Source organism: Taudactylus pleione, unplaced genomic scaffold (genome assembly GCF_031769625.1).
Source record: "Taudactylus pleione unplaced genomic scaffold, aTauple2 ptg000235l, whole genome shotgun sequence".
NCBI lineage: Eukaryota > Metazoa > Chordata > Amphibia > Anura > Myobatrachidae > Taudactylus > Taudactylus pleione.
The window spans coordinates 2,292,925-2,320,919 of NW_028284637.1; positions in this window are offsets into that span (position 1 = coordinate 2,292,925).

The following is a 27,995-nucleotide window of genomic DNA, read 5'->3' on the forward strand; positions in this document are numbered from 1 at the left end:
CTTATCACAGCTCTGAATCTCTTTATCACAGCTCTGCATCCCTTTATTTTTCTCAACTCTGCTTCTCTTTATTTATCACAGCTCTGCATCTCTTTATTTATCACAACTCTGCAATCTCTATATCACAGCTCTGCATCTCTTTATTTATCACAGCTCTGTAACTCTATATCACAGCTCTTCATCTCTTTATTATGACAGCTCTGCATCTCTGTATCACAGCTCTGCATCTCTTTATTTATCACAGCTCAGCATCTCTTTATCACAGCTCTGCATCTCTTTATTTATCACTGCTCTGCATATCTTTATCACAGCTCTGCATCTCTTTAATTTTCTCAACTCTGCTTCTCTTTATTTATCACAACTCTGCATCTCTAAATCACAGCTCTGCATCTCTTTATTTATCACAGCTCTGCATCTCTTTATTATCACAGCTGTGTCTCTTTATCACAACTCTGCATCTCTTTATTTATCTCAACTCTGCTTCTCTTTATCACAGTTCTTCATCTCTTTATCACAGCTCTGCATCTCTTTATTTATCACAGCTTTGCATCTCTTTCTTTAGTACAGATCTGCATTTTATTATCACAGCTCTCCATCTCTATATCACAGCTTTGCATCTCTTTATTTATAACAGCTCTGCATCTCTTCATCACAACTCTGCTTCTCCTTATCTCAACTTTGCTTCTCTTTATCACAGCTCTTCATCTCTTTATTTATCACAGCTCTGCATCTCTGTATCACATCTCTGCATCTCTTTATTTATCACAGCTCTGCATCTCTTTATTTATCACAGCTCTGAATCTCTTTGTCACAGCTCTGCATATCCTTCCTTATCACAGCTCTGGATCTCTTTCCTGATCACAGCTCTGCATCTCTTTCCTTATCACAGCTCTGAATCTCTTTATCACAGCTCTGAATCTCTTTATCACAGCTCTGTATATCCTTCCTTATCACAGCTCTGTATATCCTTCCTTATCTCAGCTCTGCATCTATTTCCTTATCAAAGCTCCACATCTCTTTCCTTATCACAGCTCTGCAATCTCTAGATCACAGCTCAGCATCTCTTTATTTATCACAGCTTAGCATCTGTTTATTTATCATAGCTCTGCATCTCTTTTATTATCACAGCTCTGCCTCTCTTTATTATCACAGCTCTGCATCTCTGTATCATAGCTCTGCATGGCTTTGTTTATCACAGCTCTGCATTTCTTTATTTATCTCAACTCTGCATCTCTTTATTTATCACAGTTCTGCATCTCTATATCACAGCTCTGCATCTCTGTATCACAGCTCTGCATGTCTTTATTTATCACAGCTCTGCATCTCTTTATTTATCCCAACACTGCATCTCTTATCACAGCTCTTCATCTCTATATCAGAGCTCTGCATCTCTTTCCTTATCACAGTTCTGCATCTCTTTATCACAGCTCTGCATCTCTTTATTTAAAACAGCTCTGCATCTCTTTATCACAGCTCTGCATCTCTTTATTTATCATAGCTCTGCATCTCTATATCACAGCTCTGCATCTCTTTATCACAGTTCTACATCCCTATATTTATCACAGCTCTGCATCTCTTTCCTTATAACATCTCTGCATCTCTTTATTTATAACAGCTCTGCATCTCTTTATTTATAAAAGGAAAAGGTTTGTATCCGCACAGAAGGTATATAATAGTAATACAATACAATGATTACCAACATTGACATCAGTATATACCCAAAGAAGTTGGGTCTCACAAATAACTCCCGTTGGTGGTGCTCCCCTGAGCCCAAATGCATATATGTAGATTGGGAAAAAGAAGGCTCTTTTTTGGGGGCACTTCTTTATGAATAATTTATTGACATAAAATTTTACTTTTAAAGTATTCCATTAAAATTTGAACTATAAGGTATATACGAACAATACAAACAAGTAACATAACACATAAAATCTTGTGTCACAATATATTGATACTGTGTCCTAGGATATAAATATATTCAGAATTCCAGTCAATTAGACAAGAGTGTATTGTCTAATACACAGTAGAGGTGTTAGATCCGCATAAATACCTTCTATTGGTTAAGTTAATCACCGTTAGGACACATATGCAACGTCATAAATAATACAGCGAAGAACGAAAATATTAGATCATTTTTTAGAACAGTTTGTTCACAATATTCATAAACCTCGAATATATATTTTTCTGACAAGGGATATGTAAATGCTCAGCAGAATTAATTATCATGAAAATATTTCTACAGTGTGTACAGTGTATATATTCACCCACATGTACATCCGTCTCTCACATCTGCAGACTGTCTACAATTATGCATGCTATGAGCCCCTCAAAAAAAGGGGGAAGCAAGTAATGATGCAATATGCTGGGATTGGTTTATACATGAACTGCTATAATACAATATTTAGAATATAATTTATATAAGCATATGATAGTGAATCTATTTTATTCTGTCATACTTCTTTAAAGTAGTCAAGTTGTCCAGTCACCTGGATGACAGTGATATATATTGAATGACAATAATGAGATGGTTCCGTTTATAACATAGTACACCCCTCTGAAACACAGTCGTTATATGGTGTTTCTATTCAAACATATGTACAAGATAGTATGTCCTTATCATTATTGAACATCCGCAATATGTGTGGATTCTATGCTTGTCCAAGTAAAAAATATAATAGCAGAATCATGACAGTCTGGAGTGCAGGCACGGGGGTCTGCATGATATGATACAATTACCCTTCAGATGAGTCAGAGTGGAGGGAGAAGGTCGGCTAGTGCACTAGCCCGACCAAGATAAATCAAAGTCCCTGGACGCGCGTTTCGCCCATTGCAGGCTTGTTTAACCATCGCATGTAGTGCAGCAGCTCCGCTCTTACCTTTTATACACACTTCATGGTAAGTGTTCCGATCACATGATCGCGGGACATCAATTTTCATTGGCTCTGTAACGCACGTGACCACCTGTCTAGGTCACATGTATCCACAGAGCCATTCAACATCTAGTATTCTATGTTCATCACGAGTGTGATGGATATCCATTCAACAGAGTGTCAGTCTCATATTCAAATAGGATTAACGCCTAAGGTGCTGGTATGCTTAACCACTTGCCTGGCACGGTCGTATCAGATACGACCGCACCAGGCTGGGCTTTCCCTGACATGGTCGTATCTGATACGACCAGTCAGAAATGCCCACTGGGCGGCTGTGGGAAGCTAATCTTCCCGTAGCCGCCTACATCAGAGGGACCTTCTGGTCCCTCTGCAAGAATGGCTGCCTCTCCAGCGTGTCCCGATCACTGCTGGCCACAGTGATCGGGCACCGCCAGCAGCCCCCCTCCCATAGAAGCAGCAGTGCTGCTGCTGTGACCCGATCACTGTGGCCAGCAGTGATCAGGAAGCAATCTCCACCCCCTTCAGTAAAAGGCAGTAGCGGCGGCTCTGGTAGCCGCCGCTGCTGCTATCTATCCGGGCCGCCAGTGGGACACCCTCCCGCTGCGGCTACGGAACTACAGTGATCACTGTGTGTGTGAAGGAGCAGTGGTGGCGGCTCTGGTAGCTGCCGCCGCTGCTCTGTATCCGGGCCGCCAGCAGGAGACACTCCCACTGCGGCTCCGGCACTGCAGTGATCACCTAGTGATCACTGTGTAGGAGCGCAGCAGCGGCTCTGGTAGCCGCCGCCGCTGCTCTGTATCCGGGCCGCCAGCGGGAGACACTCCCGCTGCGGCTCCGGCACTTACAGTGATCACCTAGTGATCACTGTGTAGGAGCGCAGCAGCGGCTCTGGTAGCCGCGGCTGCTGCCCACTCTCTTCTGACCTCAGCTCCGCCTCCCCGTCCCCATGTGCCCGATCACTGCTGGCCACAGTGATCGGGCAATAAATAAATGAACAATCATAAAATATATATATATATATATGTATGTATGTGTATATATATATATATATATATACACACACGTGTATATATATATGTGTGTATGTATATATATATACGAATGTATGTATGTATATATATATATATATATATATATATGTGTATATATATATATATATATACGTATGTATATATATATGTATATATATATACACACACGTATGTATATATGTGTATATATATATATGTATGTATATACGTATGTGTGTATATATATATATATATGTCTATATATATGTATATATATATATACACACGTATGTATATATGTATGTATGTGTGTATATATATATATATATATATATATATATATACATATGTGTGTATATATATATATACACATATGTATATATATATGTATATATATGTGTAAATATATATGTGTATATATATATGTATGTGTAAATATATATGTATATATATATGTATATGTGTGTGTATATATATATATATATATAATGTTCGATCGATATATATATATATATCGATCGATGGATATCGCAGAGCCTCTGATTAGGGATTGCAACTGACCATCGATGGTTTGCAAACCATCGATGGTCTGGCTGCAATCAAGTGGTTTGCCATTGCTGTTGGCCAGCAATGTTGCACCATCGATGGCAAAACCTCAATCGATGTTTAGGAAACATCGGTAGTTGTGGTGTACACAGATCTCCTCGACCAATCGAAAAACAATTGATGGCTTCTAACGATGGTTGAACCATCGATGGTACAGCCGTCAATGGCCATCACTACAGTATAATATAAAAATTGCTATTTTTATGGTATACTGTGTTTTAAAAAAAAAAAAATGTTCAAATAAAATAGTGATGGATAAGTTTAAAATTATGTTCGTGACCTAATTCAATCATAAAAGAAACCGACAATTTTGGAGCGGTTTTTGGAAAAAGAATTTGTCAGTTAAGTGGTTGATATTGCACTGGCTAATAATCGCAATGCATATCTAAATGGGGCGGCATAATAATGGTTGTTATTGTGATAACCCTAGATTCCTATCTTTTCAATAGAAGTGAGGATTGGTTACGGGTGAGAAGATATACAACTAAGAGTTAGTTTTATTCATTTAAATCATGTGTGTTCTATAGTCAACATTAGCCAGGATGTGCAAAATATTCTTCAAAAAAGCACTAATTCAGTGACAGTTAAATTCATAATTTTCGGAATTTGATGAATACCACAATTTCCACATCCCCATACTAATGTTTGGGGAGTGTGGAAATTAACGCAGGGGAACTTAGCAAGGAGATATCTGTGATATCTCCTGTGCTAAGTCTGTTCATGAATACCAAAATAACGTTATTTAAGGAAAATGTCCTTAAAAAAATTATTTTAGTGTTGATGAATAGGCCCCAGTGACTTGTGTGGCGCTCTATATGTGTAGAGTCCTCAGACATAGGAATAGGATCAAGATGATCATAAAGAGAGCACCAAATATGTAGCACGAGTGACAGCTGCTGCATGCCATTATATCACATACTGAATGGTAAATGAGCGCGTCACCAGTGTAATTAGGTGTCCGAATGAGTATATTGGGTATCTGCCATTGCAGGAATCCTCCCTTAAAGTCTATAATGAGAGTACCCATATAGGAGTAATATTATTGAGAAGGTTAGAGATAAGTCTTGCTGCAGTGGCAGTTGCCCAAGTTTCTTTCCATCATCTGTCCTGAGAGACATTGGTGATTGATGAACATAGGGGTCATGCATATAGCAAGATGAAGGAAGAGAGTACAATATAACTTCTAACAGTACTAGTAGAAATCTGGCTCTGTTGCTAATAGCATTGCAGAGTCACAATTCCTGTTTTCCTGTAGATGTCATATGTTGAATATAAAGTGATATATCTGGACTCAAAGAGATATATGAGCTTGTCTAAATTCATTTCATTAATAATAACATTTGAACAGTGTCAGTGTAAAAGTGTAAATTTTACATAGATAACGTAAAATAAACGGAAAGAATTAGTGCAAGGTTTAGTGAATACCATAATAAACTTGTCAAAAATAGAGATAATGTGAATATATTAATTCATGTCAAGGTCTGTTAAGCAGAGGGGGGGGAAGTTTTGAGGGGTAAGTGTGTGTGCCAGACATTTAAATGTGAGTTGAGTGTTGTCAAGGTGAAAAGAGGAAGAAGATGGGAGAATGTTATTAATAAATTCTTAAGTGTTAAGTTACTTCCATTGAGAATAATATGAAATTGTGATAGGGAAGTGAAATACATTTTATAACATGAAATGAGGTGGGGGTCATAATTATCTATATGTTTGAAGAAATGTTTTTATAAGATGTAAGAGTTTTTTTAGTTATCTAATTGTTGGGTAGATTATTCCATATAAAGTTAAATTAAATCAAATAGTGAATCCATTGTAAAATATTGGATAATTCAGATAAAAGCACTATAATTTATATATTCATTTAAACCATTGGGAGTTAGTGCTCCCAATTTGAAGGTCCAGGCACTTTCTCTCTTGAGTAACTCCCGTGTCATATCTCCTCCACGTATACCGAGGTTGACTTTCTCTAAGCCAAAGATTTTAAAATCCCGGTTGGATCCTTGGTGGTATCTCAAAAAGTGTCTGGCTACCGAGGTTAGCTTCCTGTGAATTTCTAATTCCAAGGATGCATTTCTAATGGATCCAATATGTTCCAGGATTCTGTGTTTGAATGCTCTAGATGTCATACCCACATATTTTTTATTACAACTGCACACTATGCAGTAGATCACCCCTACCGCATTGCTGTTCATGAAGTTTTTTTTGTGTAATGTTTGACCAAATTTGTCTTCCACCTTATTGGTCTTCAGTAAAAATTGGCATGCTTTACAAGTGCCACATGGAAACGTTCCTGTTAGTCTCACTGGTCTTGGTGGGTTTTTAATAAAATGACTTCTTACCAATCCATCACATAGATTTTTGGACCGTCTCCAACTCATAGAGACTTTGTCATCCAGAATATTTGATAGATCTCTATCAAGGTGGAGAGTGTGCCAATGTTTTTGTATAATCTCCTGTATCTGCCTCCATTCTTGACAGAAGTCACCAACAAAACGGAGTTTATCTGGATTTTTATTGTTTTTATTATCTTTATTAGGAAAGATTAAGGACTCCCTCGGTATATCAGACGTGATTTTTTTAGCTCTCTTTAGTGATCTTTTGCTATAACCTCTTTCCAAAAGTCTCTTGGTAAGTTCCATGCATTTCTCCTCAAAAATCTTTTTGTCAGAACAGTTGCGTCTTAATCTTAAGAATTCACCTTTAGGTAAATTCTCTATAGTGGGTGGAAAGTGCGCACTGGTTTGGTGTAGAAGATTGTTTGCTGTGGTTTCCTTTTGGAATAATTCCGTCTGAATCATACCAGTGGAATCTATATAGATTCTTATATCTAGGAAGGGAACTGATTGGCGACTGACATAGTGCGTCAGTTTCAAATTAATGGAGTTGGTGTTTAAACTTCTAATGAATGACATTAGAAGATCTTCATCTCCTTCCCAGATCATGATGATGTCATCTATATATCTCCACCATGCGGTTTCGTGTTTTGTAAAGATGTCATTTTTGTCACAGAGAATACAATCTCTTTTTCCCACCATACCAGAAAAAGATTTGCATAAGACGGGGCACATGCTGCCCCCATTGCTGTTCCCCTAATTTGGAGGTAATGCTGGTCACCAAATGTAAAACTATTTCTAGTTAGTACAAATTCCAATAGTTCCATAACGAGATGGTGGAAGTCATTGTAGCCTTCCATCATTAGGAAATATTTCACTGCTTTCATTCCTAGTACATGTTCTATACTAGTATAAAGTGATTCTATATCCAATGTTACTAGTAGGTGTTGCTCATCTAACTGTACATCATTCAGTTTACGCAGCACATCTGCTGTTTCCTGGATATAAGATGGTAGGCCTAGGACATGATGTCTCAGATGTAGGTCGATGAATTTTCCAACCTTTTCTGATACACCACCTATCCCAGACACAATAGGTCTTCCTGGTGGTTCAGAGAGGTTTTTGTGTACTTTTGGGAGAAGGTAGAATGTTGGTGTTTTGGGGTGTGGTATTTTCAGATATTCATATTCTTGTTTGAGAATCGTTCCATCTGAAAAGGCTTTATCTAATATCCTATTGAGGATTATGTTGGAATTATCAGTGGGATTGAATATGATTTTTCTATAACATTCTGCATCCTCCAATTGGCATAGAGCTTCCTTGGTATACATGTCAATGGGCCAAATCATGATGTTTCCCCCTTTATCTGAGGGCTTGATGACCACATCTTGCCATTTGTTCATCTCTTTAAGAGTTTGTGTTTCTTGGTTGGTCAGATTGCCATACATTCATTTTTTCTTCCTACTTTGATTGTGTAGGATATCAAGGTCACGGGATATCAATTCCTGAAAGATTCTAACCTCTGGACATATTTGTTCTTGGGGGAAGAATTCCGATTTCTTTTTGCATAGTGGTCGTTTTGGTGGATTAGATGAGGGTGTTAGAGTATTCTCTTCCTCCAATTCTTCCAATATTTTTAGTGCCATAAGTTCATCTTCTGTTAAGCTTTGTAGTGAAGACTGTGAAGTTGTCATTGGTACTTCCATATTCTCCATCATTCTTTTCTGATTGGAAAATAATTTTTAAGGAGTAATTTGCGTCCGAAAAGTTTAAGATCTTTTTCCCACATGAATCTATTACAAGATCTAGTTGGTGAGAAGGTTAATCCCTTCTCTACGATCTTAGTTTCGCAATCATTTAAGATTCTTTGGGATAGATTAATGATTTTCAGGTTTTTGTTCTCCATGTTTCATTCCCTTTCTGTGTCCTTGTGAGGTATCTTGGTGTTACTTGGGGGTCCCAGGTTTGTTCTCCTATGTTTCTTCCTCCCCCTCCTCATCTTCCTTTTGGGCAGTGTCTGCCTCTGTTGCCTCTGCCCGATCCTAAAAAAGAGGATGACTGATTGTCGTTGTATAGGGCATCTCTATATATGGGGGTATTGGCTCTACTATCCTCACTGAGATCCTCTCCTGAGGATTCTGCTTCAGATGAGGTGTACAGTTCTTGTTGTCTAGAAATAAATGTTCTCTGATCTGGCATATTCCATCTAAAGACATTCCCTAATTGGAAGTCTCTTTTGTCTCTATTAAATTTATTCTTTTTATGGTTAATAATAGTTAGTTCATAGGTTTCCAGCTCTTTTTTCTGTTTTTCAAAGTCTTTTTGAAAATTGGAGTCCTTCTCCCAATTCTCCAATTTCTTCCCAAGGTCTTCAATTTCTTTTTCACAGCTGTCAAGTATTAAGTGATTGTGTTTAATTAGTATTGACATAAGGTCATTAGAACATTTTAGTAGAGTAGATTCCCAAACCTTTATTAGATTTTCAGTAGCCAATTTAAAGGTCGGGAAAACTTTCGGTCTGAGACCCCTTGGTGTGATTTTGTGTTTTATATAGTTTTCCAAGGTGGTAATATCCCAGGATACTCTTATTTGTCTTTGTAACATTGATTTTAATTTATGGAGATCTTCACCCCAGTTTTTTATTTCTGAACCTTCCGTAGTTGGGATATCTGGGAAAATATCATCCAAGTTGTCAGGGACTTTTTTCCTAGCACTCAGTTCATTTTTAAGGGAAAATTGACATGATATGCCTTATAGTAATAAGGGTATACTTTAGTTTAGATGGTAGAGATGTATATGTATGTTTACAATAGATGTGTATATCTATTTATCCCGTGGATAATTATCCAGACAAATCCTAATACTGTCGGATTTTATTGGGAAAAGACAGGAATTGTTGTATACAATGTAAGAGCGGTTACTGGTGATTAGTATTGTGTACCTTGAAGAAGTATCATGGGATATCTAATTCTAAACGAATGTCGATTTCATGCTGGATAACAGAAACTGAATATAAATCAGCAAGTACAGATTCTAAAAGGAAAAGGTTTGTATCCGCACAGAAGGTATATAATAGTAATACAATACAATGATTACCAATATTGACATCAGTATATACCCAAAGAAGTTGGGTCTCACAAATAACTCCTGTTGGTGGTGCTCCCCAGAGCCCAAATGCATATATGTAGATAGGGAAAAAGAAAAAAAGAAGGCTTTTTTGGGGGCACTTCTTTATGAATAATTTATTGACATAAAATGTAACTTTTAATGTATTCCATTAAAATTTGAACTACAAGTTATATATGAACAATACAAAACACTACAAAATGAGTAACATAACACATAAAATCGTGTGTCACAATATATTGATACTGTGTCCTAAGATATAAATATATTCAGAATTCCAGTCAATTAGGCAAGAGTGTATTGTCTAATACACAGTAGAGGTATTAGATCCACATAAATACCTTCTATTGGTTAAGTTAATCACCGTTGGGACCCATATGCAACATCATAAATAATACAGCGAAGAGCAAAAATATTAGATCATTTTTTAGAACAGTTTGTTCACAATATTCATAAACCTCCAATATATATTTTTCTGACAAGGGATATGTAAATGCTCAGCAATATTAATTATCATGAAAATATTTCTGCAGTGTGTACAGACTGCCTACAATTATGCATGCTAAGAGACCCTCAAAAAAAGGGGGGAAGCAAGTAATGATGCAATATGCTGGGATTGGTTCATACATGAACTTCTATAATACAATATTTAGAATATAATTTATATAAGCATATGATACTGAATCTATTTTATTCTGTCATACTTCTTTAAAGAGTCAAGTTGTCCAGTCACCTGGATGACAGTGATATATATTGAATGACAATAATGAGATGGTTCCGTTTATAACATAGTACACACCTCCGAAACACAGTCGCTATATGGTGTTTCTATTCAAACATATGTACAAGATAGTATGGAGTGCAGGCACGGAGGTCTGCATAATATGATACAATTACCCTTCAGATGAGTCAGAGTGGAGGGAGAAGGTCGGCTAGTGCACTAGCCCGACCAAGATAAGGTAAGAGCGCAGCTGCTGCACTACATGCGATGGTGAACAAGCCTGCAATGGGCGAAACGCGCGTCCAGGGACTTTGATTTATCTTGGTCGGGCTAGTGCACTAGCCGACCTTCTCCCTCCACTCTGACTCATCTGAAGGGTAATTGTATCATATTATGCAGACCTCCGTGCCTGCACTCCAGACTGTCATTATTCTGCTATCATATTTTTTACTTGGACAAGCATAGAATCCACACAAATTGCGGATGTTCAATAATGATAAGGACATACTATCTTGTACATATGTTTGAATAGAAACACCATATAGCGACTGTGTTCTAAATATTGTATTATAGCAGTTCATGTATGAACCAATCCCAGCATATTGCATAATTACTTGCTTCCCCCCTTTTTTTGAGGGGCTCTTAGCATGCATAATTGTAGGCAGTCTGCAGATGTGAAAGACAGATGTACATGTGGGTGAATATATATACTGTACACACTGTAGAAATATTTTCATGATAATTAATACTGCTGAGCATTTACATATCCCTTGTCAGAAAAATAGATATTGGAGGTTTATGAATATTGTGAACAAACTGTTCTAAAAAATGATCTAATATTTTCGCTCTTCGCAGTATTATTTATGATGTTGCATATGTGTCCTAACGGTGATTAACTTAACCAATAGAAGGTATTTATGTGGATATAATACCTCTACTGTGTATTAGACAATACACTCTTGTCTAATTGACTGGAATTCTGAATATATTTATATCCTAGGACACAGTATCAATATATTGTGACACAAGATTTTATGTGTTATGTTACTCGTTTTGTAGTGTTTTGTATTGTTCGTATATACCTTGTAGTTCAAATTTTAATGGAATACATTAAAAGTTACATTTTATGTCAATAAATTATTCATAAAGAAGTGCCCCCAAAAAAGAGCCTTCTTTTTTTCTTTTTCCCTATCTACATATATGCATTTGGGCTCTGGGGAGCACAACCAACAGGAGTTATTTGTGAGACCCAACTTCTTTGGGTATATACTGATGTCAATGTTGGTAATCATTGTATTGTATTACTATTATATACCTTTTGTGCGGATACAAACCTTTTCCTTTTAGAATCTGTACTTGCTGATTTATATTCAGTTTCTGTTATCCAGCATGAAATCGACATTCGTTAACAATTAGATATCCCATGATACTTCTTCAAGGTACACAATGCTAATCACCAGTAACCGCTCTTATATTGTATACAACAATTCCTGTCTTTTCCCAATAAAATCCGACAGTATTAGGATTTGTCTGGATAATTATCCACGGGATAAATAGATATACACATCTATTGTAAACATACATATACATCTCTACCATCTAAACTAAAGTATGCCCTTATTACTATAAGGCATATCATGTCCTCATTTTCCCTAAAAAATTAACTGAGTGCTAGGAAAAAAATCCCTGACAACTTGGACGATATTTTCCCAGATATCCCAACTACGGAAGGTTCAGAAATAAAAAACTGGGGTGAAGATCTCCATAAATTAAAATCAATGTTACAAAGACAAATAAGAGTATCCTGGGATATTGCCACCTTGGAAAACTATATAAAACACAAAATCACACCCAGGGGTCTCAGACCGAAAGTTTTCCCTACCTTTAAATTGGCTACTGAAAATCTAATAAAGGATTGGGAATCTACTCTACTAAAATGTTCTAATGACCTTATGTCAATACTAATTAAACACAATCACTTAATAATTGACAGCTGTGATAAAGGAATTGAAGACCTTGTGAAGAAATTGGAGAATCAGGAGAAGGACTCCAATTTTCAAAAAAACTTTGAAAAACAGAAAAAAGATCTGGAAACCTATGAACTAACTATTAATGACCGTAAAAAGAATAAATTTAATAGAGACAAAAGAGACTTCCAATTAGGGAATGTCTTTAGATGGAATATGCCAGATCAGAGAACATTTATTTCTAGACAACAAGAACTGTACACCTCATCTGAAGCAGAATCCTCAGGAGGAGAGGATCTCAGTGAGGAAAGTAGAGCCGATACCTCCATATATAGAGGTGCCCTATACAATGACAATCAGTCATCCTCTTTTTTAGGATCAGGCAGAGGCAACAGAGGCAGACACCGCCCAAAAGGAAGATGAGGAGGGGGAGGAAGAAACATAGGAGAACAAACCTGGGACCCCCAAGTAACACTAAGATACCTCACAAAGACACGGAAAGGGAACGAAACATGGAGAACAAAAACCAGAAAATCATTAATCTATCCCAAAGAATCTTAAATGATTGCGAAACTAAGATCTTAGAGAAGAGATTAACCTTCTCACCAACTAGATCTTGTAATAGATTCATGTGGGAAAAAGATCTTAAACTTTTCGGACGCAAATTACTCCTTAAAAATTCTTTTCCAATCAGAAAAGAATGATGGAGAATATGGAAGTACCAATGACAACTTCACAGTCTTCACTACAAAGCTTAACAGAAGATGAACTTATGGCACTAAAAATATTGGAAGAATTGGAGAAAGAGAATACTCTAACACCCTCATCTAATCCACCAAAACGACCACTATGCAAAAAGAAATCGGAATTCTTCCCCCAAGAACAAATATGTCCAGAGGTTAGAATCTTTCAGGAATTGGTATCCCGTGACCTTGATATCCTACACAATCAAAGTAGGAAGAAAAAATGAATGTATGGCAATCTGACCAACCAAGAAACACAAACTCTTAAAGAGATGAACAAATGGCAAGATGTGGTCATCAAGCCCTCAGATAAAGGGGGAAACATCATGATTTGGCCCATTGACATGTATACCAAGGAAGGTCTACGCCAATTGGAGGATGCAGAATATTATAGAAAAATCATATTCAATCCCACTGATAATTCCAACATAATCCTCAATAGGATATTAGATAAAGCCTTTTCAGATGGAACGATTCTCAAACAAGAATATGAATATCTGAAAATACCACACCCCAAAACACCAACATTCTACCTTCTCCCAAAAGTACACAAAAACCTCTCTGAACCACCAGGAAGACCTATCGTGTCTGGGATAGGTGGAGTATCAGAAGAGGTAGGGAAATTCATTGACCTATATCTGAGACATCATGTCCTAGGCCTACCATCTTACATCCAGGACACAGCAGATGAGCTGCATAAACTGAATGATGTAAGATTAGATGAACAACACCTACTAGTAACATTGGATATAGAATCACTTTATACTAGTATAGAACATGTACTAGGAATGAAAGCAGTGAAATATTTCCTAATGATGGAAGGGTACAATGACTTCCACCATCTCCTTATGGAACTATTGGTAATTTGTACTAACTAGAAATAGTTTTACATTTGGTGACCAGCATTACCTCCAAATTAGGGGAACAGCAATGGGGGCAGCATGTGCCCCGACTTATGCAAATCTTTTTCTGGTATGGTGGGAAAAAGAGATTGTATTCTGTGACAAAAATGACAACTTTAAGAAACACGTAACCGCATGGTGGAGATATATAGACGACATCATTATGATCTGGGAAGGAGATGAAGATCTTCTAATGTCATTCATTAGCAGTTTAAACACCAAGGCCCTGATTCAGACCCACTCGCAAGCGGCTATCTGCTCGCAAGTAGGTCGATGGTCTGCACTGAGCATGCGCACGACGGAGGGAGCTCCATCATGCGCATGCGCCAGACGCGACGAGCGAAGGAAAGTCCTTCACTCGTTGTGTCTGATCAAAGGGGGCGTGCTGTCGATGTTGATTGACAGCACGCCCCCTTTGGTGGGCATGCCGGGGGCATGCCTCCCTGATGGGGGCGTTCCCAAGAGAACGCCTCCCATCAGAAGCCGGCCCACTGACATCACTATTGATGTCGGTGGGAGTGATTTTGGCTCTGATAGAGCCAAAATCACTCCGGGCCTTGCGGTTGAAAACCTCAACCGCAGGCTCCGGCTCGCAGTTTCGATGGTCGCGATGGTCATGACCATCGTGGCCATCAAACTGCATGCTCGTATAGGCTGTGGGTGGTGACCCACAGCTATATGAGCATCCAGGGGGACGCTCCATAGTTATGGAGGACGGCCCTCATTCAGAGCATGCGCTCTGCTCAGAGCGTACGGCTCTGAATGAGGGCCCAACTCCATTAATTTGAAACTGACGCACTATGTCAGTCGCCAATCAGTTCCCTTCCTAGATATAAGAATCTATATAGATTCCACTGGTATGATTCAGATGGAATTATTCTGAAAGGAAACCGCAACAAACAATCTTCTACACCAAACCAGTGCGCACTTTCCACCCACTATAGAAAATTTACCTAAAGGTGAATTCTTAAGATTAAGACGCAACTGTTCTGACAAAAAGATTTTTGAGGAGAAATGCATGGAACTTACCGAGAGACTTTTGGAAAGAGGTTATAGCAAAAGATCAATAAAGAGAGCCAAAAAAAATCAAATCTGATATACCGAGGGAGTCCTTAATCATTCCTAATAAAGATAATAAAAACAATAAAAATCCAGATAAACTCCGTTTTGTCGGTGACTTCTGTCAAGAATGGAGGCAGATACAGGAGATTATACAAAAACATTGGCACACCCTCCACCTTGATAGAGATCTATCAAATATTCTGGATGACAAAGTCTCTATGAGTTGGAGACGGATTGGTAAGAAGTAATTTTATTAAAAACCCACCAAGACCAGTGAGACTAACAGGAACGTTTCCATGTGGCACTTGTAAAGCATGCCAATTTTTACTGAAGACCAATAAGGTGGAAGACAAATTTAGTCAAACATTACACAAAAAAAACTTAATGAACTGCAATGCGGTAGGGGTGATCTACTGCATAGTGTGCAGTTGTAATAAAAAAATATGTGGGTATGACATCTACAGTATTCAAACACAGAATCCTGGAACATATTGGATCCATTAGAAATGCATCCCTGGATTTAGAAAAACACAGGAAGCTAACCTCGGTAGCCAGACACTTTTTGAGATACCACCAAGGATCCAACCGGGATTTTAAAATCTTTGGCTTAGAGAAAGTCAACCTCGGTATACGTGGAGGAGATATGACACGGGAGTTACTCAAGAGAGAAAGTGCCTGGACCTTCAAATTGGGAGCACTAACTCCCTTTGGTTTAAATGAGTATATAAATTATAGTGCTTTTATCTGAATTATCCATTATTTTACAATGGATTCACTATTTGATTTAATTTAACTTTATATGGAATAATCTACCCAACAATTAGATAACTACAAAAACTCTTACATCTTATAAAAAAAATTTCTTCAAACATATAGATAATTATGACCTCCACCTCATTTCATGTTATTAAATTTATTTCACTTCCCTATCACAATTTCATATTATTCTCAATGGAAGTAACTTAACACTTAAGAATGTATTAATAACATTCTCCCATCTTCTTCCTCTTTTCACCTTGATAACACTCAACTCACATTTAAATGTCTGGCACACACACTTACCCCTCAAAACTACCCCCCCCCTCTGCTTAACAGACCTTAACATGAATTAATATATTCACATTATCTCTATTTTTGACAAGTTTATTATGGTATTCACTGAACGCTGCACTAATTCTTTCTGTTTATTTTACGTTATCTTTGAAAAAATATACACTTTTACACTGACACTGTTCAAATGTTATTATTAATTAAATGAATTTAGACAAGCTCATATATCTCTTTGAGTCCAGATATATCACTTTATATTCAACATATGACATCTACAGGAAAACAGGAATTGTGACTCTGCAATGCTATTAGCAACAGAGCTAGATTTCTACTAGTACTGTTAGAAATTATATTGTACTCTCTTCCTTCATCTTGCTATATGCATGACCCCTATGTTCATCAATCACCAATGTCTCTCAGGACAGATGATGGAAAGAAACTTGGGCAACTGCCACTGCAGCAAGACTTATCTCTAACCTTCTCAATAATATTACTCCTATATGGGTACTCTCATTATAGACTTTCAGGGAGGATTCCTGCAATGGCATCAACAGGTCTCCTCCTGCTGACACAATGTAACAGCAGATACCCAATATACTCATTCGAATACCTAATTACACTGGTGACACGCTCACGTACCATTCAATATGTGATATAATGGCATGCAGCAGCTGTCACTCATGCTACATATTTGGTGCTCTCTTTATGATCATCTTGATATCTCATAATTGATCCTATTCCTATGTCTGAGGACTCTACACATATAGAGCGCCACACAAGTCTCTGTCTTATAACTCTAACTGAATATATGACACCAAAGGTGTATTATATCATAAATGATATTGTACAAGCTATGAATATTAGGGGACTGTGGATACATAGAACATTACCAACCTGGTTATAATTAATTAATCTTTCATGTAGCAATCAAGATGACACATGAAACTAAATAATGATTTGCCATAACCTTATTTGTTTATTTTTATTATTGTTTCACAATATGACTTTCAATTTTATTTTCCACCTTTCCTTTGACTAGGATGGCAAACATCACCTAAATATTATTTATATATGTGAAAAATTTAACTGTCACTGAATTAGTGCTTTTTTGAAGGATAATTTGCACATCCTGGCTAATGTTGACTATAGCACACACATGATTTAAATGAATAAAACAAACTCTTAGTTGTATATCTTCTCACCCGTAACCAATCCTCACTTCTATTGAAAAGATAGGAATCTAAGGTTATCACAATAACAACCATTATTATGCCCCTTTTAGATATGCATTGCGATTATTAGCCAGTGCAATATTAAGCATACCAGCACCTTATGAGTTAATCCTATTTGAATATGAGACTGACACTCTGTTGAATGGATATCCATCACACTCGTGATGAACATAAAATACTAGATGTTGAATGGCTCTGTGGATACATGTGACCGAGACAGGTGGTCACGTGCGTTACAGAGCCAATGAGAATTGATGTCCCTCGATCATGTGATCGGAACACTTACCAGGAAGTGTGTATAAAAGGTAAGAGCGGAGCTGCTGCACTACATGCGATGGTGAACAAGCCTGCAATGGGCGAAACGCGAAACGCGCGTCCAGGGACTTTGATTTATCTTGGTCGGGCTAGTGCACTAGCCGACCTTCTCCCTCCACTCTGACTCATCTGAAGGGTAATTGTATCAAATTATGCAGACCTCCGTGCCTGCACTCCAGACTGTCATGATTCTGCTATCATATTTTTTACTTGGACAAGCATAGAATCCACACATATTGCGGATGTTCAATAATAAGGACATACTATCTTGTACATATAATTGAATAGAAACACCATATAGCGACTGTGTTTCATTATTGTCATTCAATATATATCACTGTCATCCAGGTGACTGGACAACTTGACTCTTTAAAGAAGTATGACAGAATAAAATAGATTCACTATCAATTATAAATTATATTCTAAATATTGTATTATAGAAGTTCATGTATGAACCAATCCCAGCATATTGCATCATTACTTGCTTCCCCCCCTTTTTTTGAGGGGCTCTTAGCATGCATAATTGTAGGCAGTCTGCAGATGTGAGAGACAGATGTACATGTGGGTGAATATATACACTGTACACACTGTAGAAATATTTTCATGATAATTAATACTGCTGAGCATTTACATATCCCTTGTCAGAAAAATATATATTGGAGGTTTATGAATATTGTGAACAAACTGTTCTAAAAAATGTTCTAATATTTTAGCTCTTCGCTGTATTATTTATGATGTTGCATATGTGTCCTAACGGTGATTAACTTAACCAATAGAAGGTATTTATGTGGATCTAATACCTCTACTGTGTATTAGACAATACACTCTTGTCTAATTGACTGGAATTCTGAATATATTTATATCCTAGGACACAGTATCAATATATTGTGACACAAGATTTTATGTGTTATGTTACTCGTTTTGTAGTGTTTTGTATTGTTCGTATATACCTTGTAGTTCAAATTTTAATGGAATACATTAAAAGTTACATTTTATGTCAATAAATTATTCATAAAGAAGTGCCCCCAAAAAAGAGCCTTCTTTTTTTCTTTTTCCCTATCTCTTTATTTATCTCAACTCTGCATCTCTTTATCACAGCTCTGCATCTCTTTATTTATCACAGATCTGCATCTCTTTATTTATAACAGCTCTGCATCTCTTTATTTATCACAGCTCTGCATCTCTTTATATATCACAGCTCTGCATCTCTTTATTTATCACAGATCTGCATCTCTTTATTTATCACAGCTCTGCATCTCTTTATTTATCACAGATCTGCATCTCTTTATTTATCACAGATCTGCATCTCTTTATATATCACAGCTCTGCATCTCTTTATTTATCACAGATCTGCATCTCTTTATTTATCACAGCTCTGCATCTCTTTATTTATCACAGCTCTGCATCTCTTTATCACAGCTCTACATCCCTATATTTATCACAGCTCTGAATCTCTTTCCTTATCACAGCTCTGCATCTCTTTATGACAGCTCTGTATCTCTTTATCACCGCTCTACATCCCTATATTTATCACAGCTCTGCATCTCTTTCCTTATCACAGCTCTGCATCTCTTTATGACAAATATGCATCTCAACAGATCTGCATGTATTTATCACAGCTCTGCATCTCTATGACAGCTCTGCATCTCATATTTATCAAAACTTTGCATCTTTTTATCATTAAATGGCTTCTTCTCCAGCTTCTGTATTTTGATAGAAAATCTTTGTTTCCAGGTATTGAAAAGGAAATTATAAAATGACATTGATAATGTGGATTTCTTTATTAATACATTAGACTCTCAAACTCAGACCAATAGAAACTGGCCACTGATTGGCTGAGAGAGGTCTGACTCTTAGCAAGTCAGCACTAAGGTGCAAGGATCCACGTGGGTCCTGTCATTCTCCTGGAACCACTGTATCTACAGTATGTACATACAGTGCTTGCTTGTCCATAGGATCAGAAATGCAGTTTGTTACTTTGCCAAGCCCCCTGGATGCCTACCTGGAGGATTTTTTAATTTTTTGTGCTCAGGAAGCTTTTTATTCTCGCACCTCCAGAGCAAGTGTGATTTTTCCTAAATTCATTAATTTTAGGCTAAATCAGCAGGACTTGCTCTGGGACCTCGGCGGCACAATGAGGACTAATTAAGCAATTGGAAGTTTCCAATTAGCATAATTAGTCCATAATTACTTACATTCTGGCTGCAGCACTGTCTTCTGCATCTTCTTCTGCATCCAGCATCAGAAGCCGGGTCTTCTGTAGCAGGGTGAGTATGTCAGTGTGTGTGAGTGTTTGTTAGTGTTTGTAAGTGTGTATGAGTAAGTGTATGTGCGCATGATGGTAGTGTGTGCGTGACCCCCGATGTGTGTGGCCCCCAGTGTCTATGTGCCCACTGGAATGGGCGCTGGGAGAATTACATCTCCCAGCAGCCCTTGCCCCTTCCACCAGCCCCTGGAGCCTCCCAGCAGCCCCTGGGACTCCCAGCAGTCCCCTCTCCAGTGAGAAAATAGAGGGGAGGGCACCGGGAGCCGTGCAGACCCCCGGGCAGGTAAGTGCAGATTTTTTATTTTTTTTATGCGGCGCGTGGTTTTCACAGCTGAAAACCCCGCAACCACTTTTATAAATTGTATACCGTGGGTATCGGGAGGAAACATACCCGCGGTAATCCACAATTGGGTGCGAGGGTTTTTTCCTCGCTAAACCTTGCACCTAATTGAATATGCCCCCAATTTAGGGCTGATTACTGGAAATACCTGTATGAGGGAACCCTCAGAAGTGCATGGCTGGTTATACTTTTGGGGCGTCCCCACAACAATTTAATACTAGATTTTTAACCATTTGTTTACACAGTCACACAAAAGCACTGCACAGATCTGACTCATCTATGCAGTGCTTCAGCAGAACACACAGCTCAAAGGCACTTATATATATATGTCATCCTTCTATTCTGCTTTATGTTCTATCGTGTTTTAAAACACGATTCTTAGTAATTCCATGAGTAGTATTTCTGTCTATGCAAAGTACTTGCGTGTTGGGTTGATGGTCTATTGAGTTCTATTTGCGAGTTTGATCGTGTTTCTCTGAGTTGCAAAATCATGGGAAACTCGCACGGGAATGCAATCTCCGCCAAACAAGATTTTTTTGTTTGTGGTTATGAGATGCATGAATGAGCCAGCATTAGCAGGGCATGCTGGTTCTAGTAGTGCTAGTTGGAGTTCCCAGGGGTGACTCCCAGGTAAGCTGGCTCTCAATTTGGATGCATTTATGTATGTGCCTTTATCATGAGGCCTTACATTTGCCAAAAAATATATATGTGCCTTTATTATGAGGCTTTAATTGGCATACATTACATTTGGGGTGAGCGTTTGGGCGTAGGGCCCCCGAGGCTGCTCTGGCTGGGCCTCCTGAGGGCATCACCACTTAATACACATAGTTACTTTTCACATCACCTTTTTATGTTTGTTTCATATTCACGTAATTTTTCACATATATTTTAACCCCTTAACACTTAGTAATTACTTGCACACTTCTATACTTTACACTGCACTGTCACTCTTTTTCCATTTTTCGTGTGATGCCCTGGAGGGGGTCCTGGGCTGGACTTAATTTGGGGTGCTCTGCGCCCCGGACGTGAACCATTTAGTGTAGGGACTGCTAGTGACAGAGAAGCCTTGACGAGGCCTAGCAGCATCCCATGTATTTGCAAATGCATGCAACTAATATCTCTGAAATTCTATTACCATATAGTGTTCATATATTGTTGCTGGTATGGTTCAGTGTGCTGAGGAAGAATAGGGGGTAAAACCCCCCTCTCTTTTTCTACAAGATTCTTAGTCAGTTTACCCCATTGAGTCTACGACATGGTTCCTCTATAGACAAATTGATGAGGCTTCTTACCTGTGACCAGGGCATGCTTCCTGTCTCTTTTTGGGGCCTATTCATCATCAATAAATGGCCCGGTAACCATGTGGAAAACGTTATTTTCTGCATATTTTAGTTATCAGGCCATTTACCATCAGGGGTCCGATATATTCAGCAAACGCCCAAAACTGAACATTTTCGGAGTTTGCTCACGAGAACAAGCGCCATCTTCAGATGGTGCTTGCTCTCATAGCCCCACTCCTTCCTATGGGATGGAGCTCCGGGGATGCGAAGAGGGATCTGAGTGGATCTCACGCTGCCTTCTCATGGACCCCCCGGCGGCTGTGCGCATACGTTACCTCGGGTCACGCATGCGTAGCCGGGCCGACGGGGAGATTACGCAGCTACAGCTGTAGCTGCGATACTAACTGAGGGGACAGCTGCTTTTCGGAGCAGCTGTCCCCGCACCGAAGCAATGATGAATTGCTCCTGTGTAAACTATTCCTCGCAGCGAGAACAATACTTAATCATCGGAGGCCATACAGCCTCCAATGATGAATAGGCCCCTTTGGAAGCTCTCAGTTATAGCATCTGACCTGGGATAGTTCCCTATTTGGTATCTCTAATTTGTATTATATTAGGTTTTATGTTTTGTTTTTATTGCAAACTACATTCACTTGATTACCGATATTTTAGTTAAGTTATATGTAAAGATAATTTGTATGTTTTGTGAGTTTTATTTCGACATTGTATTGTCCATCCTTTTTATACTCACTATATGCAATGTAATGTTCCATTTGTTCTGATTTGTATGCTCTTTTGGTGGATGTGATTTTCTGTGAACCTTTTTTGCTTATAAAACAGATTAAAAAAAATATATACATATTTTTTATTATTTAGGCATTATTACAATAATTCAATTTAATTGAATATATATTGTATTATTATTATTATTATTATTATTATTATTATTATTATATATTATTAATAAATATTACAGTATTTCCCCTACTCCCCTGGCATTCCCCTCCTCATATAACTTTTAGCAGAGCTCCTCATAGTGACTATAAGTAGAAACATTTGGTGATAATGTGGAAGTGTATTCCTAAATGACCATATATCTGGATAATGGGTATCTGGGTACCCGTAATTAGTTTGTAGTACAGGTCTTGGAGTGTGAAGACATTGGAAAAGTAAGAAACCAACACTTACATATACCCATTTTCTAGGAACAATACATAAAATTGAATCTGATTTTTGTTTTTGTTAATATGCCATGACTTCAAATGCGTATTCTACTGTATACAGTAGTCTCCGCTACTCTTTTATGTATTACGTTAGCATGACAATCACACCCTTCATTCACAGTCAAGGTATTTCGGAATAAAAAAAAATAATTTTCTGTTCCTTAAAGATAACATCCCCACTATTTATGTTGGCCGTTTGACAGCAAACTTTTCTGTTTCAAGTGGAAATGACTGATTTTATGCTTCATATTTATTTTTTCTACCTTTCCTGCTTTAGACACTCAGCCAGTCATTTCACATCTCGTTTATCCATTCATATTTCAGAATCCATTTTTATGCAGCAATGTAAAAATAAATCGCACAGGTAGGGCCATAAAATATCTCACTATAACAAGATTTCATGTCACAGACCGGTCTTGTTTTTCAAAGAAAGAAAAAGAAACTCCTGTATGACTTTACTGGTAACACGAGTAATACTATTTTAATGATCGCCACACTCTCTGGGGCTGGTGATGGATCTCTGCTTTAGGAAAAGAGCAGCTTAGGCAGTTTGGAAACAAACTGTGGAAATATTTTGATGAGTGACAGCCTTCCTTCTCCCACTCACGTACCTAATTCTATAGTCATGGATTCAGCAAGAAGCCGTGGAATGTACATGACTCCATGGTGTAACAAAGAATGAGGGACATTGCTTCTGTGTGAATTCATTTTAGGAAAAATCCCCAAGTTTACATTTTCAGATATATACTAAAAGATTAACCAAACTGTTGAGTATTAACCTGACATTCCATGGCAGTTTGGTTAAAAAGCAAAACATTAGCTTCCCACTACCATCTAAGCAGCCATTTCCACATCTTTAGCCTCTCCAAATGGATACGATGCTGGTCAAAAAGCTGAAACTGCTGTCAGTCATTTAAGCTGGTCCTGCCCCCATGTAGGAGTCATCCAATCTACACAGTGCATATGTGCAGAGCAAGTCCACAAGCCTGTCAGTCACTGGATAGTTAGAAAAGCATCCCCTGGTTTAACAGACCAGCCTGCAGCAGTAGAGTGAAAGATAATTTAATAAAAAAAACATTTACTAAAGTATAAATCAATCAGTTATTTCAGTATGTTGTGAAACCTAATAATGTTCAGACTTCTGTATAATTTAAAGACCAACACTAACTTTGATCCCACTGGTAATGAAACCAAACAAATTCTCTTATTTTGCCAGTGTAGTATTTAGTCATGTCTAATTTGCTAACTTGACTGTTCTGGGCCTTCCACTGGATGGATTTGGATGAAAACTTCACAGAGGCATGGCAAGTGGTCTGGGATGCCTAACTTAATAATTGGGAGATTTAAACCTGACTTCAGCAAGTGTGTCGTAAAGTAGACTGATACCACAGACTCTCCTTATATCTCCTCATGTTTATTTAGGCATTTCCTATGGTTGTACTTTATTTAGCACTTTTGTTTTATCAGGTGTTTCCAATTCACCAAGTATGGGGTTCAGAAGTCATACAGAATAATGCAAAGGTCCTTCACAAATAATAGCTTCCCTATTAAAAAGAAACGATACATCTATTAGTCTAGGAGGCTACATGAGCATAATTTAGGATAAACTTGCACTGAAGAGTGTGGAGCCAATTTTATATAAACCTTACCACCAATATTGGGAACACATTGAATAAGTCCAAATCTCATTCATCAGCCTAAAGTCCAAGAAAAACTGACATCTAGCTATCAATAATGTGGAGGTGTTGGGGAGATATTTGGGGTTAATAATAATAATAATAATAAAAATTATTATTATATAGTATCCAGACAATAGGTGGTAAGAAACATCTGGTAAGGAGCTTGGAATGGAATTCTAGATCAGTGGTCTCCAATGTTAATTGAGGTGTGAGCTACTTTAGAGAAAAGAAACCTCCTGAAGAGCTACTAAAGTTGTAGAAAAAGAAAATCTGGCTAATAACTGAAAAATTTAAGGTAATTTAATAAAAATTAGAAAAATGTTTCATAGAAAATAGAAATGCATTTAATTATTACATTGATATTGTTGTAGTCTGTAAATAAAATGTAAACACAGTCACATTTCACTGTTAATTACTGGCTCCAAGGAGGTAAAAGATATAGGCAGGACTGCAGTGTGATTTTCCGGTAGGGCTGGGCGGGAGTCACTCGCTCCGCCGTAGCATAGACACCATGGGTGGAACCACAGGGAAGCACGTCAGGTGATTGCTGTAGAAGCTGCAGCAATCACCTGATGTGCTTCCCTGTGGCTCCACTCATGGCGTCAATGTCACGGGGGAGCACACATCTGAGGTCACTTCCTCCTAGTTGACTCAGCAGTACTGCAGCTAGGTGAGCTACCAAAGTTAAGGCCACAAGCTACTGGAAGCTCGGAGACCACTATTCTAGAACATGCCTAAATTGGAGCTTAACATAAAAGAAACTCCCAATGAAAGACAACTGCAACTTAACAATTCATAAATGTGGTAAAATAAATAACATACGATATCTCAACCACTTTCCAGTGTCTGCCAGAGAACATACATCAGGGACGTCCCACTTGCACCATAATGGGTTTTCAGGCAGGTGCATTAATTTCCTATCACCTTTCCAATTAAATGTTGGATGGTGTAGACCTCTACACACATAGGGGACTTAAACATAAGGTATGATCTCTTTTAAACCAGATGTCTGTGTATTTTGTGTACCTAAACAAAGAAGGTGCAGCTGTAAGCTTGCTATGTAAGCACTAACTTGCGCGTCGGTTATGCCTATGTTTAGTGTAGAAATGCACAATATATATGGGTGGACGTATTTAACTTGCATACTTGCGCTAGGAATTCATGCATTGGAAACATCCTATGTATGACCATGTTTAGTTTATTACTTGCTTTTACGGAATCGGTATGAATGACTGGTGGACGGGATGCCAGCGGTCAGAAGACTGACAACGGCATCCTGATGTGCAAAATCCCGACAGGGGCCGGTAAGTAGACTAACCCTCTCCCCCCCTAACCCTCCCCCGGTAGTGCCGAACCCTAACCCCCCCATCCTGCACCCTAAACCTAACCCTCCCAGAGTGGTGCCTAATCCTAACCTCCCCCTGGTGGTGCCTAACCCTCCTCCCCATAGCATAACCCTAAGCCACCCCAGGAGGTCCCTAAACCTAACCCCCCATCCCCGAACTATCCCTAACGCTAACCCGCATACTTACCTTCGGGATGCCGACGTCGGTATCTTGATCTATTCGAGATAGCGGCGTCTGCATTTTGACGGGCATCGGGATTCCAGCATCGGTATCCTGACTGGATCCTGTTTTCACAATGTATAGTTACATTTTAAGTTGGGAAAAATCAATCTTGTTTTCGCTTAAAATAGGAACAGCATTAATTTAATACTTTTAAAAAACTGACTTAAGTTCCTTGGCCATTTGTTTTGATTAGGACCAACATCGGCAGATTACATCTACAACAGACTTCTAAGAAACAAAAAAACTAGAACTATTTCAAGTGTTGTTCTGCTGTTTATTTGGAACAAGACAAAGTATGATGTGCACATACAGTAAATCTGTTTTTCTCAATTTTTTGTTTTCCTGGAAAAGAGTTTTGAAATATATATATTTTTTTATTCCTTTTATCCATGATTGCAGGGAATCTTAATGCATTTAATGAATTACTTTGCATACACAATTCCAGGCGATGTTTATGTAAACTCTATTAATATTTCTCATGCATGCGTCTCCATTAGGCAAAGCTTTACGATGCTCCATACAACAATTATGATATAGGATAGTAATCCTTTCAAGTGATTAGAAATAATAAATATTGCGGATAGCATCAAAGTCTTTGTATGAATCACAAGGAATAATCATGTTAGTTTTCCATACTGGGCTACAGCTGTTTAACACATGCTTAGACCTTAAAACAATTTGATAGGTAATTAAATAATCATGGTCTTTTACCCTGTTATACAAAGTGCTGACTTGTAGCTGTATCAAGTTGTGTTACAGGTTACATCAAAACTTTAACAAGTTTATTTAGAGTCTTTTGCAGTTGTTGTATTTCTTCTCGATGCTTTTTGCATTTTTGGGGGGAAAACTTTTTAGTCTTAAGGTGCCCACACACATAGCGATATTATACCCGATCCGGCCGATTACAACACATTGGAACAACAGATCGTGTAAAATATGGCCAAATCGTGAGGTAATCGTGAGTCCCCACTCACGGTCATGATGCGATGCTTGTCCCCGCTGGTCGCACATCGCATCGTCACATCTGCCGTGCAGTAGGGCAGATCTAACAATCTAGGAGGCGATGCACTGTGAAAGTCTGGATGCAGGAGAAGATTGGACACCAAACTGTGTGCAGATTGTGTGCAGAGCTGCCGGGTAGAGTTTCAAGGGAAATTGTACACAAATCGTACACATCGGCTGATCGTGTGCAGATCGCCTTAAAGGTGCCCACACACTTGATGATTTTAGGCACAATTTCCACGAAAATGACGTATAGGAACGATACATCGTTTAAAATCGTGTAATGCAGCTTCCGGGAACGATAACAATTTGATGCACGGTCCCGCGGCCGCGGATCGTTTGACGTATCTTCAAGTCTTACCTACAGCAGGTAAGATCTGGCAATCTCCTTAACGATGCACTGGAAATCGTTAAAGGCCCACGATAGGTCGTTAGTCATAATGCACAGTTTAGCAAGATGTCGTCTGTCCAGGAGTGCCGGTGAGTTGCCCGGGGAGTTCAAGGGAAATCGTTGACGGCATCGCATCTTTTACGTGTCATCCAGTTTGTGGGCACCTTAAGGCAAAAGATGATGTACTGTTAGCAAATTGGGGTTTGCTGGTTAGTGTGAAATTGCAAGTCCCAACAACACACCTCCCAGCAACTGTTCTGGAGCTACAAGTCCCAGAACAGCTCCCCAGCA